Source organism: Bidens hawaiensis, unplaced genomic scaffold (genome assembly GCF_021521415.1).
Source record: "Bidens hawaiensis isolate Kalapana, Puna unplaced genomic scaffold, B.hawaiensis_p1.1 tig00041977_1, whole genome shotgun sequence".
NCBI classification, from domain to species: Eukaryota; Viridiplantae; Streptophyta; class Magnoliopsida; order Asterales; family Asteraceae; genus Bidens; species Bidens hawaiensis.
In genome coordinates, this window is record NW_027505755.1 from 149,233 (window position 1) to 167,217 (window position 17,985).

At 38.3% G+C, this 17,985-nt stretch overlaps 1 pseudogene; it reads right to left on the reverse strand.

Moving 5' to 3' along the window:
• Nucleotides 1-4,316: 4,316 nt before the first annotated feature.
• LOC143615181 (putative mitochondrial protein AtMg00860 pseudogene) lies at nucleotides 4,317-4,853 on the reverse strand (annotated as a pseudogene).
• Between the last annotated feature and the right edge of the window lie 13,132 nt (nucleotides 4,854-17,985).

Below are 17,985 nucleotides of genomic sequence, written 5' to 3' on the forward strand. Positions count from 1 at the left end.
CATTTTGAGCCAGGAGTTAGGCTTTTATTCCAACTGATGCGGCGTAATAATAAATAATGAAGGTTATCACGTTGATTCTTGGAATACCCGTGAAGATCCTTCCCCAAACCCCCAAATTCGACCCAAAAGTCAAGAATTTGAAAAGATAAAGTTTTTTTAATTCAATATTGATCAATGATCAGTCATAATACATTCATAGCATATTAACAGAGAAGCCAAAATAGGTTTGGGCCGAAACAAACAACCAAAGGCCCAACAATAGCCCAAAACAAAACACAAAAAACAGACGAAAAACACAAAAGTGGCCCAAAATTGTATCTAGAATCATTATTTCGGAAAAATAAACGGGATAACCCTCCTATGGCCGGTTACCACAACGTGGCCTACGTTCCAATGATCGTTTTGACTGGTAGCACACCTAAAACGGAGGCCCGTAGCCCAAGTTAAGCCCATTTTTGTGCAGCCCCTCTTGAAGTGCGATCTTGGGCCTCAAAAATATTATGACCTAGTCTTCTACACTTGGGCCCACATCAGATTCCTTCTTTTCTAAAAAAAATCATAAACACATGAATAAATCAAAGGAAAAGCACTCAAATTGACATACTAACAACCGACAAACAATGAAAGTCATCCAAAAGTGTGATACAAATTCAAAGACAAAATATAAATCATACCTCACAGTGAAAACGATGATACGTTTGACAAATCGTGAAGATTTGTTTACATATGATGGGGAGCGTTATGATTTTTGAATGAAATCATGTCGTTTAGGTTTTGTTGAGTGGATTGGGTTATGGGTTTTAACAAATTTTAACGGGCGGGTGTTTTACATAATTTATTTGGGAATTTTGAATTTAATAAATTAGTAATTAGGTGAATAAAATAAAACTGGTATGTGTATATGTGGCATCTAGGTGGACTTTTTCAAATCGCCTATAAGTTAAAAGGTGTTTGGTTATTACAAAAATAATTATTATTTTAGTTTTTTGAAATGGTCAAAAAATAGTTTTCTAAAAGCCAAAATCCTGGTTTTTTGAAAAAGTCAATAATCCAATAAACACTTTTCAAACTCAATCCCAAACATGCTCGAAATTTAATAGTTTCTTTATATTATATGCACACGCTCGTATGAAGATGATAATTTAAAACAAAGTCTTGGAGTTATATATCTATTACCTATCACTATATATAATAGAGATAAGAGAGAGAAAGTTGAGATTTTGAAATTTAAGAGTTGTACAATAAACCAAGCTTAATGTACAACCTTTTGTTGCATTCTAAACAGAAACCATGAAATGGGTCAACAGACGGGGTCTTTAAATCAAATTCAAGGGGTGTTTGCCCTAGCTTTTTTGACAAAGCTTATAGCCTTTTTAGCTTTTCTTTACAAAATAAGTTTAATTTGGTGTTAGGTTTAGTTTTTAAGCTTAAGCTAGGCTAATTTGAATAAGCTTGTTTGAAGATGGTTTTTTACCTTATTTGAATAAACTTATTTGTGTAAGGATAAAAATCTAGGCCAAACACCCCCCTCAAAATTCAAATTCAGACCCACTCACTCATCTATTTCTCTTACCTCAACTTGTGGTCTTCTTCCCTTACCTCAACAATGAAAAGAAGTTTTGTAGCGGTGATGGTGACGGTCTTATCACTTATGGTGCTCCCGCTCCCTTTTACCTTCTGTCGTCGCATCTTGTTCAACCCAAGCAATAAAAGGGCGAGGAGCTCTTCACACCTTCACTCAATTATGCGTTTCCTCCATCTGTCACACATTTCTCTATTATGTATGTCACTTTAATTATGCTTCATTCATTCTTTGTTGGTAGCATTGAGGCTAGATTTTGTTAATTCATTCATTTTTGTTTGGAACTGATACCTAGGGTTTGCTGTAAGTTTTCAGGCGGTGAGAAATTCAGATCCGGTGGCGAGGTGGAATACCGGTCGCTGCATGGTCAAATCTAACTAGATCAGTTTTCTGACGACAGTGAAGGTAAGATTTCTTCGTATTTTTGGCAATTTACTGCCTGTTCATGACCGATTTATGATGGGGAATATTAATAAAGACATTAATATATGTTTGCACAATTCTTTAAAATCTTTAATCATTTCTAATGATTTTAATTGGAAGAGAATTAGCAAGGGTTAGTTCTTGAAACTTGAAGTTCGATTTTATTTTTCGTTTTTGTTGTATAAGTTGAATTTTTACTCAAAACGTAAGTTTTAATATTAGGTTTCTTGTACTATGTGATATTGTTTTGCAAACTAGAGTGGTTTTGTAATTGGATTTAGTTATCAGGTTAGTTAATGAATTACACAAGTTCTTTGTCTAAATGATATTAGATAACTTGATTACTATATTTGACTGAAGATGGACTTGGTCAAATGTATTATTAGATTTAAATAGTTGGGTTGGTGCCATTATTATTGGAACCTTGATCAAGGAAAACATGGTTTTAGATGACGTTTGTCATGTTGGTTCTAAAGATGTGGTCATGTTAACTACAAATTGAGATGAAAGAATCCAAAGAGAAAGAGATACCACAATCAATAGCTAATCTGTATTATTCTTAACAAATCAGTATTTATACAACGATATCAATTAACTTCCTAATTTCTTATTACAATTGTTACACTTTCAGTCTCTTGACTTCTTAACAATGACCACACAACCCTTTGACTTATACTTTTGTCACTAACAAAACTCCCCTCGTGTAAAAATTCTTGTCCTAAAGAATTAAAAGCAAGAAACCTCAACTGAAACTCATCTTCAAATTCCCAGGTTGCATTAGTAAGAGGAACACCGTTCCAATGAACTAACACCTGATGAACCAATTTAGTACCTCTGCGAACCAATCTTTTATCAACAACTGCTCGGGGCTGGAACATGAATTTAGGACTTGCAGGTAGAGGGTTAGTAGGCAAATGATGACCATGGGCTTTTTTTTTAACAAAGACACATGTAAAACTGGATGGATTTGAAAATCTGCAGGTAAATCCAATTTATAAGCCACTGCACCAATCTTTTCCAAAATAAGAAAAGGTCCATAAACTTGGGATCAATCTTAGAATATTTCTGAGTTTTTATAGAAGATTGGACAAAAGATCTTAACTTTAAGTATACCCAATCACCTTTTGCAAAAACTCTTTCACTTTTGTGTTTATCAGCATACTGTTTCATTCTATTTCTTGATTCAAATAGAATTTTTTTAAGGTTGGTTATCATAGCCTCTCTATCTCTATGTAAAAACTCCACAACTTCAACCTTTGTATCATTATGTATATAGGGAATATGAAAGGGGGAGGGTATCCATATAAGGCTTCAAACCTTGATAGATGAATGATATGTGGTATTGTACCACCAATCTGCCAAACTCAACCATTTCAACCATTTATTAGGTGTTTGCATACACATACAACGCAAATAGGTTTTCAAACACCTATTAAAAACCTCAGTCTGACCATTACTTTGTGGGTGATATGCTATAGAATAAGCCAACTGAATCCCTTGAAGTTTCATAAATTCTCTCCAAAATTGACTTACAAAGATTGGATCACGGTCAGACACAATTGTAAGAGGATTACCATGTAATTTGAAAACTTTATCAAGAAAGACTTGTGCAATCTGAGTGGCAGTAAAAGGGTGGGCTAACAGAATAAAATGGGCATATTTGGTTAGCTTGTCAACATTCCAAAATGGTATCTTTACCCTGAATATTTGGTAATCCATAGATAAAGTCCATAGAATGTCGATAAAAATATGCGTGGGGGTAGGCAGAAGTTGCAACAATCCAGGAGCAGCCATCGGTTTATACTTAGCCTGTTGACATTGATGACCATCCTTAACAAACTTATACACCTGCTTTGAACAACCTCTCCAATAGCATAAATTCTTAACCTTTTTTTAACGTTGGTACATACCCTAAATGACCTCCCATTGAAGAAGAGTGGAACATAACCAAAATGTCATGTTTTAATTGGTTATCATTCCCAATCCACAACTTAGTTTTTCTTCTTAACAAATTATCACTCCAAGTAACATTTGGCATTTGTTGTCCCTGAACCAACTTTTGAATAATAGATTGAAGATGGGCATCATGTTCTCATGAAGCCTTAATTTTCTCCAATAATAAAGGATCAATAGTACCCATTCCCAACTCAAATAATGACAAACCTGGCATTTTAAACAACCCACCAGCCACTAAATCCCTTGTTTATACACTATCTCATAAGTGTATCCCATTAACTTGGCCAACCAAGTCTGTTGTAATGGAGTAGTAATTTTCTGAGTTAACAAAAACTTCAAGCTCTTATGATCAATTTTAATTAAGAATTTTTTTAGTAATCAAATAATGGTGCCATTGCTTAACAACCATCATGATTGCTAAAAGCTCTTTTTCAAAAACTGAAAGAGTAATTTGTCTGATAGAGAATGCTTTACTACTGAAAGCAATAGGATGGACTTCTTGCATTAGAACTGCACCCATACCTTGAGAAGAAGCATCTGTTTCAATAACAAATGCCTTTGTGAAATTAGGTAGAGCCAATACTGGTGCACAAGTTAAGGCAGTCTTCAACTTGCCAAAAGCCGCTTGTGTTTCCTTTTTCCACACAAAGGATTCGTCCATTTTTAGTAACTCAGTTAGAGGGCTTGCACAAACACCAAAATCCTTGATGAATCTTCTATAATAGCTTGCTAATCCCAAAAAACCTCTTAATTGTGTAAGATTTTGAGGAATAGGCCACTCTTGAATGGCTATTATATTTTTAAGATCACTTTGTACCCCTTGCCCAGATATGATATGACCCAAATATTCAACTGTATTCCCACCAAAAGAACATTTGGATTGCTTGGCCATCAATTTACGCTATCTCATTAGCTGCAACACTTGCGCAAGATCAATGACATGTTGAGTTATAGTAGGACTATAAACTAATATGTCATCAAAGAACACCAAATTGGTTTTCCTCAACAAAGGTTTGAATGTTTCATTCATTAAGGATTGAAACGTTGCAGGGGCGTTGGTCAGCCCAAAGGGTATGACCACAAACTCAAACAAGCCCTGATGAGTTCTAAAGGCTGTTTTATGGATGTCCCCCTCATCCATAATAATTTGATGATATCCAGCCCTCAAGTCAAGCTTAGAAAACACAGTAGCACCTCCTAACTTATCTAATAACTCCTCAATTAGTGGAATAGGGAATCTGTCTTTTATAATATCTTCATTGAGCTGTTTATAATCCACACAAAATCTCTAAATTCCAACTTTTTTCTTAACTAATACTATTGATGAAGCAAAAGCACTTTTACTATTTCTTAGTGTACGAGCCTCTAATAACTCTTGAGTCAACTTTTCCAAAACATCCTTTTGACTAACAGGATACCTATAAGCCCTTTGGTTGATTATGATATTTTCATCTTTTAACATGATTCTATGATCACAATTTCTTTTAGGGGGTAGAGTAGTAGGTACCTCAAAGATATCTTCAAACTGATGTAATAAAGCATCCAATTGACTGCTAGGGGTAATGTTGGTAATAATGGTATCATGTTGAAAGGAATCAGAACCTATAGCCTGCAGACTGTACAATTGTGCAGATGCTACCCCATATGAAAATTTACTTTCCAATTTCTCAGAAGAACAAAGTTGCATACCCGCAGAATCTATACCTTTTAATTCAAACATATGATCAGCTACTTTAAACTTCATTGTTATTTCCTTAAAATTCCACATTATTTCATTAAGAGTTTGCACCATTACACTCCTAACACCATATCATATTTGCTTAGTGGAATTAACATAACATCAATAGTGAACTAGTTACCTTGCATGCTCCACTTGAAATTTCCACATAAGTGGGTACAAGGAAACTTGTTACCGTCAGCAACGGTAATACTCAACTCACTAATAGACTTGACAGGACATTTCATCTTAATAGCCAAATCTTTATTAAGGAAATTATGAGTAGATCTTGAGTCTATAAGGATTTGTAATGGTTTTGTGCCAATTGACCCTTTTACCCTCGTGGTAGAATATGAATTCACCCCATTACTGCATTTAAGAAAATACATGGATCTTGTAAATCATGTCTTAGGAGTTCTGCAACCTCAGTATTACTTTCTTCTTCTACTTCAACTATTTATATAGAGAACAATTGCTTATTCTTACAATTATGGGTTGTGTATACCTTTCATTACACCCAAAACATACACCCTTGTCCCTTTTTTCTTCAATTTCTTTATGAGTTAATCTTCTTGAGTTCAATGGTTTAGGTTTAAGGATTGGAGTTAGTAACAAAGGAAGATTAGCACTGCTGAAGTTCTTGTTACCATAATCTGTATGTTTGGAGACAAAAGATGAATAATAGGATGACTTAGAAAATTTACTGCTATTATATATGTTAGCCTAGTGACATATTGTCATTTTGAACCCTAGCCAACATGTAAGCCTATGGTAAACTCCTAGGTCTGATCAATTTCACATGGTTGCCAATTTTAGGATAAACACCCCTTAAAAATAACTGATTGCATATTCTTCACAAATATTGACCCTAGTCAAAGCCAAATCAAATTCTTTACATAATTCATTGAGAGGGCCATTTGTTTCAAATATGCTAAGGATGCTATAGCATAATGATTAAGAACCAAACCAAATCTTGAAGTAATAAACCCTCTATACTCGGACCATAGCATTCCCTCAATACTACCACCCTTTGATTTCATAAAAGATTTATGCCAAAGTAAAGCTGCATCTTCTAAATGAACAATAGCAAAACGAACCTTAAGATTTTCAGGTGTAGCATCAATTTCAAAAAAATGTTCCACTCTACATAACCGGCCTTCCAAGTTTTCACCATAAAACTTTGGAAATTCAATCTTTGTTAGACAATTACTACTATTGTGGTAGGAATAGACTTGTGAATTACTTGTTTATCCTCCAAAATTGTTGTGCTGATGGTTAGCCTGATTATTACTCAACGCCTGACTACTGTGGAGACTTTCATTCATCTGATTCTCCAATTGTGACTTCATAGAGGCAATGTTTTTAGCATTCTTTGTTGTAGCAGACCTCAAATGAAGCAAAGCCACATCATGTTCTTGAACCCACTGATCCATAGACTGATTGTGAATCGTCATTACATATTGAGGTTGAATCATGTGTAATTGATTCAATTAGCGTTTAATTGACGAAATTGGGGACAAAATTGATCGAAAAATGATCAATTTTAGAAGAACTTAAACGAATTCAACCTGAATTGAATGAGTTGTGGACGAAACTAATCAAACAATTGACCAATTTCAGTTAATCGAAATGAAAACAAAACAAACAGATCGATAATCGATCGGATTTGGTGACAGAATTGAGCGTGTTCCGAGGAATAACCGCTCTGATGCCAATTTGTTAGCTTCAAATTGAGATGAAAGAATCCAAAGTGAAAGAGATACGGCAATCAATATCTAATCTTTACTTTTCTCAACAAATCAGTACTTATACAATGATATCAATTAACTTCCTACCTGCTTATCTAACTGACTATTACAATTGTTACACTTACAGTCCCTTGACTTCTTAACAATGACCACACAACCCTTTGACTTATACTTTTGTCACTAACAGGTCATAACTAGAAGGTACATGTTTCTCATTTGCTTTGAATTAACTAAATTTCAATTTTATTATGTTAAACATGACAAACTGATTGTTCCAACTTCCAATCATATTACTCTATATAATTGTTTAATTGTAGCACCGGAGGGTTTGGACAAGCTCTTGCTTATGAATTTCTAAAATTTGGAGATCGTGTGGAACTGCATAAGAAGGTATCTCTTATATTTAGTTGAGTTGACCTTTATTAAAAAGTAGCCATTTTTGACCCCGAAGTCTTCTTGACATTTAATTAAAGCAATTCAACGTAAATTTTTTTATATGAGTTTCTAAAATCATTTTTATAAAAAAAGTGTTGCGTTAGTTTCTTACATTGGATTCTAACTTGATTAAGGGTATTATGGTTAGAGTTGTAGAGATTTTTATTTTAATTAATTTTTGTTTAATGGTACTTCCTGACACAAACCAGCTGACTTTTTCTTAAAAATGGCACGATATGGCGTATATTTTCTTTCTCTTTTCTCAAATCTATTCCGCGGTTTTGGCTTTACAATAATTAGATGATCAGATTTAGAGATGATGATATAATGTATTAGTACCTTAAATTTGTTTCTGTAACATCATTGACGTTTCTTTATAATTGCAGGACTACGAGGTTATCAACATAAAGAAGCAACTGATTTAATAAATCAATGAGCGAAAACGGTAAACTAGCATTAAGTAATTGACTTTTGATTCGAGATCATTAACATTAACATTAATATGTTTGTTTTTATTTTTTTTTTGAACGACCAACTAAGTAACGCCGGGTACTCCGTACGCGGCCCCCATTGGCTAAAGGTAGCCTGAGCCGGCCACTTGTCTGGACGGACGGAGCCCCTAGTGGTCCACCTATTGAGGGATTCACCGGATAAAACCCGACCCCCACGCCCGCCAAATGGCACGACAGCGAGGAGCCGGTAAAATCGGGTGAGATCAGGACTCGAACCCTAGCAAGCCAGGGTCATCCCTCATATCTCCCATATAAATTGGTGATAGTGAGGTTTGAACCTTTACCTCTCACTTGTAAAGTGGGTGCTCTACCATTGAGCCACAACCAATTTATATATGTTTATTTTTAATACAAGTTATTTATCGAAAATAGAAAGAAAAGTGGGGAGATTATTAAAGCACGTGTGGCGTTGGGCACAGCTCCATCAAAAAAGTTGTTTACTTTCAACTGTCAAATTGTTCATGGTTTGAAATCTAAAATAAATACCCTGGTGCACGCTAATTTATTTAGACAGCTTAATGCTAATGCTCTTTCATTTTCTTGACCAAAATTAATAATCACACGAAGAAGGTGATGGATCTTGAAACTGAAATAACGAAGTTAGCAGGCCATTAAAATCATCGACAAAGAACTCACCATCATACAAAGTAAAGGTAAAATTCCATTTCTTGCTAACCTATGTGCAGCCCACTAGAAGAATGCATATTGGTTTGTCAGTTTTTTTATATAAAACTGTATGATCAAATTTGTTAGTGCATGTTTTGTAACAGATAATCTTTTGTGTTTGTTAGAATTGAGAGCAACGGTCAAAGGGGAGTCTGTTGGTGCATGTTTTGTGACCGTCGCTATGCAATTCTGTTCAGCCGAAACGATGTACGAAGTTAGGACAACTTCGCCATAGGCGAAGTTGTAACAACTTCTGCCATAGGCGAAGTTAAAACAACTTCGCCTTGGGCGAAGTTGTAACAACTTCGCCTACAGGCCCAAGCCCGTGAAGTTTATATATATATATATATATGTGTCTTGGTTAGGTTTGGGTATCCAGAAAGTTAGAGAGTTTTGTGTTACAGTTCAATTGTCTAGAGAGAAACCGAGAGGGAGAGCCGTGTGGGACGGCCCGAGGTAGAGCTCATCTCGGGTCGGACGTGTTTCTGTTTATGTTCGGTATGTAACGTGGTTTTGATTATTATAAAAGATCTGCAGATTTGTTTATCCCGTTTGTGTGTTTGTTCGTGTATGTGTTTGTGTGTAATCGTGTTCTTCGTCTTCTACACCAATAAACGAGTCTAGGAGGATTCCGCACTCCTAGACCTCGTGCGGATCTCGTATCGACCGGCGACGCCCCGGGGGGACTTACAAGTGGTAATAAATTTGATTACCAAAGTTGAGAACATTATGGGAAAAAGAGTTAAATTCATCAGGAGTGACAATGGGACTGAGTTCAAGAACTATCAGATGGAGCTATTCTGCTTACAGAAAGGAATCGAACATCAGTTCAGCGCTCCGTATACTCCGCAACAAAATGGAGTGGCTGAGAGGAAGAACAGAACGTTAATTGAAGGAGCCAGAACCATGCTGGCTGATTCGAAACTTCCTGTGGTGTTTTGGGCTGAAGCTGTTGCAACAGCCTGTTATATCCTTAATCGAGTGTTAACCGTTAAAAGATTAAATAAAACATGTTATGAACTTATGCATGGGAGAAAGCCCAACTTGAGTGGTCTTGAACCATTCGGGTCCCCGTGTTCGATATTAAAGACAAATTCTAAATTTGGTGAAGTAGCCGACGTAGGAATCTTAGTCGGATACGTTGTTGGAACTCCCAACAGACGAGTCTTTAAATCATCGACCAACAAGGTTGAGGTGGTCTGTAACACTGATATCACAAGTTACAAATCACCAAAACCAAGCACGGGACCCGCTGGGGTTTTCGACTATGATAGACTTTTCAAATCTTTTAATATACCTTATTTGGATTGTGCAAAAGTAGATGAGAGAATTGCTTCGAAGATGATTTTTGATGAGGAAGACAATTATGTGCAACGACCGAAGTATGATGAATGTCAGCCTTCCTCGTCAAAAGCTGTCGATACCCCTGCTGCCTCTACTGAAGAAGAATTTTTCAATCCGTTTCACTCTCAACAACAATCACCCACTGATGAGCTACCTTCGAACCTGGAAGACAATCTAGATGTCAGTGCGGTTCCGACTACGAGAGTTCACAAAAATCACCCATTGGAGAATGTGATAGGTGATCTGTCCGACGGTGTACAAACAAGACAAAGCTTGAATGGGCACACATGTGTTTATACAAGCATTAAAGATTCAGGCATAATCAACGAATGCTTGTACACCTGCTTCATCAGCCAGATTGAACCAACGAACTATCAAATGGCTCTCAAGGACAACTCGTGGGTCGAAGCCATGCAAGAAGAATTAGCCCAGTTTAAAAAGATGGATGTATGGAACTTGGTTGCAAAACCAAAGAATGTGCATGCGATTGGCACAAAATGGGTCTTCAAATGCAAGAGAGATGAGAAAGGGATTATTATCAGGAATAAGGCGAGGCTGGTTGTAAAAGGTTTTAATCAGCAAGAGGGGATTGATTACAATGAGGTGTTTGCTTATGTGGCAAGATTGGAGGCCATTCGTTTGTTTTTGGCATTTGCTGCACATAAGGAGATGAAGGTTTTTCAGTTGGATGTGAAGAGTGCTTTCCTTAACGGTAAAGTCGATGAGGTTGTGTACGTTGAGCAACCTCCGGGTTTTCCTGACCCAGACTTTCCCGATCTCGTATACAAGCTAAGTAAAGCACTGTATGGACTTCATCAGGCCCCTCGTGCCTGGTATTCCACACTATCCGACTACTTGCTTGAGAATGGTTTTGAACGGGGAAAGATTGATAGCACTTTGTTCTTTAAGAAAAAAGGGAGCGACTTTCTACTGGTGCAAGTCTACGTGGACGACATCATCTTTGCTGCATCAAAAGTCGCAATGTGTCAGGAGTTTGAGGCCGTCATGAAGAAGAGATTTGAAATGAGTGCTATGGGTGAACTAACATTCTTTTTAGGACTGCAGGTTGATCAGAAGAAAGATGGGATGTTCATTCATCAGACCAAGTATGTCCATGATGTTCTCAAACGCTTCAAGATGGAGGACAGCACTCCATACGATACTCCAGTCTGCGTCAACCACAAATTGGGTGCTGATTCAGACAAAGATGCAGACGTGGACCCAACTCAATATCGGGCAATAATAGGTTCTTTAATGTACTTAACTGCTTCTAGGCCTGATATAATGTTTGCTGTTTGTCTTTGTGCTCGCTTTCAGGCAAACCCAAAGGAATCTCACTTGAAGGGTGCGAAGAGGATTCTACGGTATCTCAAAGGCAAGCCTAAGCTGGGGTTGTGGTACACGAGAGTAGGAGACTTGGAGTTGGTCGCCTACACAGATTCTGATTATGGAGGGTGCAATCAGAGTCGGAAGTCAACTACAGGTGGATGTCAGTTTCTTGGTGGCAGATTAGTGTCATGGCAATGCAAGAAGCAGACCTCAGTCGCGATTTCAACCTGTGAAGCAGAATACATGGCAGCATCTAACTGCTGCTCCCAGGTTCTTTGGATTCAACAACAGTTGCGTGATTACGGTCTGAATTTCACTCATACTTCTATTTGCATTGATAATACTGCTGCTATCTCAGTAACTAACAATCCCGTAAAACACAGTAAAACTAAACATATTGACATCCGTCATCATTTTATACGGGATTGTGCTGAGAAGAAACTGATTGTGTTCGAAAAGGTTGATACGCTAGATAATTTCGCTGACATGTTTACGAAAGCGTTTGACAAAACTAGATTTCAAAACCTTGTTGAACTGAATGGGATGATCAATCCCGAGTAACCCTGCTTTTTGTATTAGTATTAAAAAAAAAAAAAAAAAAGGTCACTGTCGCTTAGAATTATGCCGGTTGCCTCAGTTTGAAGGACATATCTTCGGATATGTTTGGTCCTCATTTCAATATGTTGAATATAAGGATAGCCATTAACCAGATGACTGAAACTGACCGGGGCGGTTTATGATGTGTTTTTATTCTTTCGCTGAAAATTAGTCGATCATACTTAGTTAGAAGGACACATACTTGTATGTGGTCGGTCCAGCTGATCCATTGGATCTTCGGGATAGCCGTTTACCTGAAAACTTCAATTTGATCGGGGCGATTGAAGTTAAAAATTTTTCCGGGAGATGAAATTATTTTTCAAGTCTCTACTTCGTAAGAAGTTCCATTACTATGTTTAACAGAAAATTGATCCAACCTTGGAAAATGATAGATATACTGATTCTGTGTGCTTAACTAGTAAAGTTATTAGGCCTAAAAGACTTTAGAACAGTCATTGTATGTCATGGTAGCTTTTTATGGTGCGTAAAAGTAGAAGTGATACTAACTAAATCTACTCGATTTTACGTGGAAACTTCTTAACAATTGTGCATGTCTCCATATATATCTTTCCGAATGATAGGCAGAAAAGCGATTACCCAGTCATACACGAGCCCGTGAGTGTTCTGATTCCCGTGAAGATAGCGTGTCAAGAAACTGCAGTGATCCAGATTCGGGACTTGCAGTAGTTTATCTGAAGTTTGTGTAAATACTTAAAAAAAAAAAAAAATTAGTTATTGAAACATTATAGAGTTCATAATGATAAGACTTCTCAATCAAGATGCAAGATAGAGAACGGGATTAAGAGTCCAAAGATCGAAGAGTTCCTACTATTTAATCAGACACTACGGGTCGAGGTCAACTCGGGGTGACTTGGGGAAAGCCAAATACGCTCTTGAGAATAGATAGGAGACATCATAATCTCTGAGTTGTTGCCCACTTAAGTTTTGAGCTTAATTGAACCTAACCTGTATCACAGAAACGATGAAAACCATTTTAAGTTAATTACCTGCTTACAACCTGTCTCTTTATGTCATAATAAAGCTGAACACGGATCTGTGTGACAGTCACGTAGTTAGTATGATTCATGTTCGGATCTTTTCTAAAACATGGTAGTCCCTATCGAGACTGAAATTTGATCCCGTGTACTTTAAATTTTAAATTTTTTTTACTTATGTAGTTGTATGATTTTATATCTGGTTACTTGGTCTTGATCGTATCATTTAACATATTAAAGGTTGTTTTAAAACTTAATTGCAAATTGTTCAAATTATGGGGTTTGTTTTGATTTTTTTTTTAATTCCAGCGAAGTTGAGCATAACTTCGCCGGAACAACTCTGACCCTATATAAAGGAATTCATAGGTCAAACTGGTTCATTATTTTCAAAACCCAGCGAACTAATCCAGCGAACTTAATCTCTAAACCCACAGCGAACTTATCGATCTTCATCTGTGTTCTTATTCCAGTTTCTAATCCGTGTTTAAAGGTGTGTAGGGTAATCGAATCGATTAATCATGTTCATTAACGTTTATCATCGGTCGATTCGACCCGATTCACGTTCGCGTTTTTCGAACCCTTAACAACCGATTTTCAAACGTATCTTTACGTGTTCATAATCAATCTAATCGTCTAAATCGTCATTAAATCAAGTTTTACGAGATTCGCAAGCTCAAAATTGACCAAATCACGTCGTTCGATAAACCTAACTAATGCCGTTTCATATTCGGCGAAGTTACAGTTTAGGCGAAGTTGTCCGTAACTTCGCCTGATAATTATTTTTGAAACAGTTTATGAGGCGATGTTGTGGTTAGGCGAAGTTACCATTAACTTCGCCTGGACTTTTTTACTTAACAGTTAACAGACGAAGTTAAAGTTGAAGCGAAGTTGTTTCCCAACTTCGCCCCATCTTTAACTTCGCCTATACTGAAAAGATCACAACTTCGCTCATGGTAACAGGCGAACTTGTGATTTGCTTTGTCGCTTATCTAACTTAGTCTGTTTGGTGCAGATATGGCTGCTATAGGTGGTGCAGGCGGTGATGACGGTGGTGATAACCAGAGACAGTTCTTCCCGGGTCACAACATGTATATAACATTAGACCTAGAGGCGAGCGGAGTTGATGATTTCCGTGAAATCATCACGTTCCTATTACGCTCGCTTATATTCCACGCGATTACGACAACTCTGCCGATATCCTTACCCAACATTGAGGATTTTTGGCAAACCGTGGAATATGATTGTAGGGTCGAGCTCCCGGTGATGCGAGCAACAGTCAACAATCACATTGTTCAGTTCTCATCTGAACAGATCCGGGCGGCTTTACGTTTTGGAGATGAGACGAGGGATGAACCGACAGACTTTGTAGCTTCTTTCCGTGATGGAGCGTTTTTGAGGATGGGATACTCAGGTCCCTTGGGAGATACCCAGAGAAGGAAGGGATTTTTACTTGACCAGTGGCGCTTTCTCATGCATGTCATGATTGTTTGCATGTCAGGGAGAAAGGCGGGCACTGATGGCATGGGCACGACCATGCAGTCGGCTATGACTGCTCTGACTTATAATAAGCGTTACAGCTTTAGTCAGATGGTCTTCTACGAGATCGATCGACAAAGAAGAGCGGTGGCGCGTGAGAGATTTATCATGTATCCAAGATTTCTCCAAATGATCTTGAATCATGTTGCTCCAACGCTACCTCAGCGCCGACCAATCCGATACGTAGAAAGTGTGAGAAAAAGGATCTTTGCCCAATGCAGATCCTCCAGTACGAGGAGCAAACCTAAGCTCCGTCCTCGACATACTCCACTATTCGGGTACTTAATCAACCCGGGGTATGTGCCTGCTCGAGGGGACGAGTTTCGGGACCCGGCACCACAACAGGCAGGAGCACCTCAAGCTATACCTGCTGCTCCTGTTGTGTCACCGGAGGAGAACGTTGACCTTGACGCAGAGTTTGGCGGTCAAGGATTTTTTGACATGGAGAGGGTTGATCCAGAGGAGATTGTGCAAGTCTCTGTTGCACATGTTTCGGGTGTGAATGTTACTAGGGCAGCTACAACGGTGGCTGACTCAGATTCTGATGATGAAGTGGCCGAAGCAAGACGGATTTTGGTAACACATGAACGGACTCATGGGAAAAGGAATAGAACTGATGATGATAGCGAGTCAGACTATGAAAAAGAAGTTCAACAGTTGATTCGCAGATCAAGAAGGGAACGGATAGGTGCAGGATCGGGAGCCGGTGAGAGCTCGAGGGTGGTACGTTTCACCCCACCCGCATTGTCCGGTATGACAATGGTTCCCTCATCATTACAGGTTACAAGGCCAAGCGCCACGGACATTCCCGTGGTGGCTACCTCATCCTCATTTGGCCTCCCACTCACTTCATTTCAACTATCAGCTCCGGAGATTGTCTCGTTGCCACCTCCAACTCTTACTCCAACGGAGGTCGTGGCACATTTTATTGAGTCGACGGTTGTGGCCACTGCAGGGTTATCGGTGACGATACCACCTGCGGTTACGTCTACTTCTGAGGTCCCGGATACATCGGCAATTCCTCCTCAGTACACTCACGATATATCTCATATGAGGTTTGATTTCGATGCAACCTTATCAGACTCAGAACGAATAGCAGCACTTGAACGGGTCGTGGCAGAACAGTCAAGGATTAATCTTATCCAGACCCAGGCTATTCAACGCCTAGTTGCAGAGAATCAGATGCGGTCGTCCCTGCTGGTAGAACATGGAAAAATCATAGATGCTCTGAAGGAGTTCTTGGCATCTCAGGGGGAGACGAGCTGTAAAGGCGATGAGTTGAGGACCAAGAGGAGAAATGATCGAGACGATGATCCCAATGCATCGAAAGGTGCAGGTGGTGAGTTTCCAAGAACTGTACAAGCTCTTGGGACTTCCACAACTCAGGGGGAGTCGACAACTGCAGCTGGTGGTGATGATGTGGTGGTAGTGGAGGTTGAGGAGATGGATGATGACTTTATGTGTGATGATGATGTATTACCGAGTGATGAGATAGAGTACATTGGTGAACAGATTGTGATTGATGATGAGATAGAAGAGGGAGAGATAGTAGAAGAGAATGTAGAGCATGAGATTCCAGAAGTCGATAACGCAGATATGAGTAAAGAGATGGGAAATGATGAGACTGAATAGGAAGAGCAGCCTAGATGGAAAGAAGGCTATGCTCAGTGGTTCGTCAAAACGAAGAAACCAGCGGTCCCTACTATGTTTAAGAAGACTTACAACATTAGAGGCTATGCTGAAGCGAGAAAAGGGATTATTTGCTGGATATACGATGAGCAGTTGAGGCTCTTCGTGATTAAGAGATATGATGGTATTCAATACTTCAAAAGAATGTTGAGATCGTTGAACACACTGCCAGAATGTGAAGTGAAAGACTTAGCCAGATTGGGATTGATAAATCGAAGTGATGATAATATGGCTAGAGTCATCGGGAAGATAGTATGGAAGGAGAGTATAAAGGAAAAGAAGTTCGAGCTGCTGAAACCACAGAAGGGTAAACTTATCAAAGATAAAGATAGAGGGTTGAGAGCAGATGGCAAGCCTTGGATGATTATGAAGTATAAACCGATCCGGTGTTTGAAAGAAGTGCCGATGAAACAAATGCCCAAGGATGTGCTCAAAGAGTTGAAGTGGTGGTATGTAGATTGTGAGACAGCTGAAGCAGTGATGGAAGATGAAGATGAACAAGAGCTGCTGAGAGTCTATGATCAGATGCATCTAGTGAACCTGTCTCGAGCTGATCTGCAGGTGCTGAATGAGAAGAAAATCTTTTATATTCCTGCTTGGAAAGACGAAGCGAGGAAATATCAAAGAGTTGTTTCGGTATGTGTATGAGAAGGAGTGAATGCTTAAAGATGAAGATTCAAGATTGTTGAAGATTACAAGACACGTGCTTGAAGATAAAGAGATGAAGCTCTGCCAAGGGGGAGTCTGTTGGTGCATGATGTCAGTAGTTCAGTGTCTAGTGTCTGTAATCGAGTTTGTAATGTTTTGTATTTGATGTAAGCGAAGTTAGCTAACAAGTTCGCTGATATAGGCGAACTTGTTAGACAAGCGAAGTTAGGGACAACTTCGCCTGAACATACCAGGCGAAGTTGTCGTGTTATATATTGATTAGGTTACGGCTTAATCAATAACATTAAGAAGTTTATTATTCGAGTTTACGAGTCAGAGAGTCCTGTAATCAGTGATTGATATCACGTGTTTAAGGTTGCAATATAACGAGTATTTGTTTATTGTAACGTGTGTTCGAATGTGTTTAATTGTATCGTCTTCTACGCTCATAACGTCTTACGTAGGGATTCCGCACCTACGTAGAACGAGATATCTCGTGTAGATCCGGCTGGGAACCTACAAAATTGTTTAAAACTGTATAAGTCAAACTGCTTGAAAATGTATAAGTCAAAATATATAAACTATAAAAGTCAAACCGCACAAGAATGTTTGGATGCATTATTTTCTATTGAAGTCAAATAGAAGTCACGTAGTGCAAGGTTACCGGTTAATAAGATTAATGTAAACAAGTCTGAAAGACTTCATACCTTAAAAAAAGCTTTCAATGTCTTCTCTAACTAGGTGTGGTAATTATTCAGCTTATAATCTAAAATCGAACCAAATTACAAATTCAGTTTTCAGTTTGGTT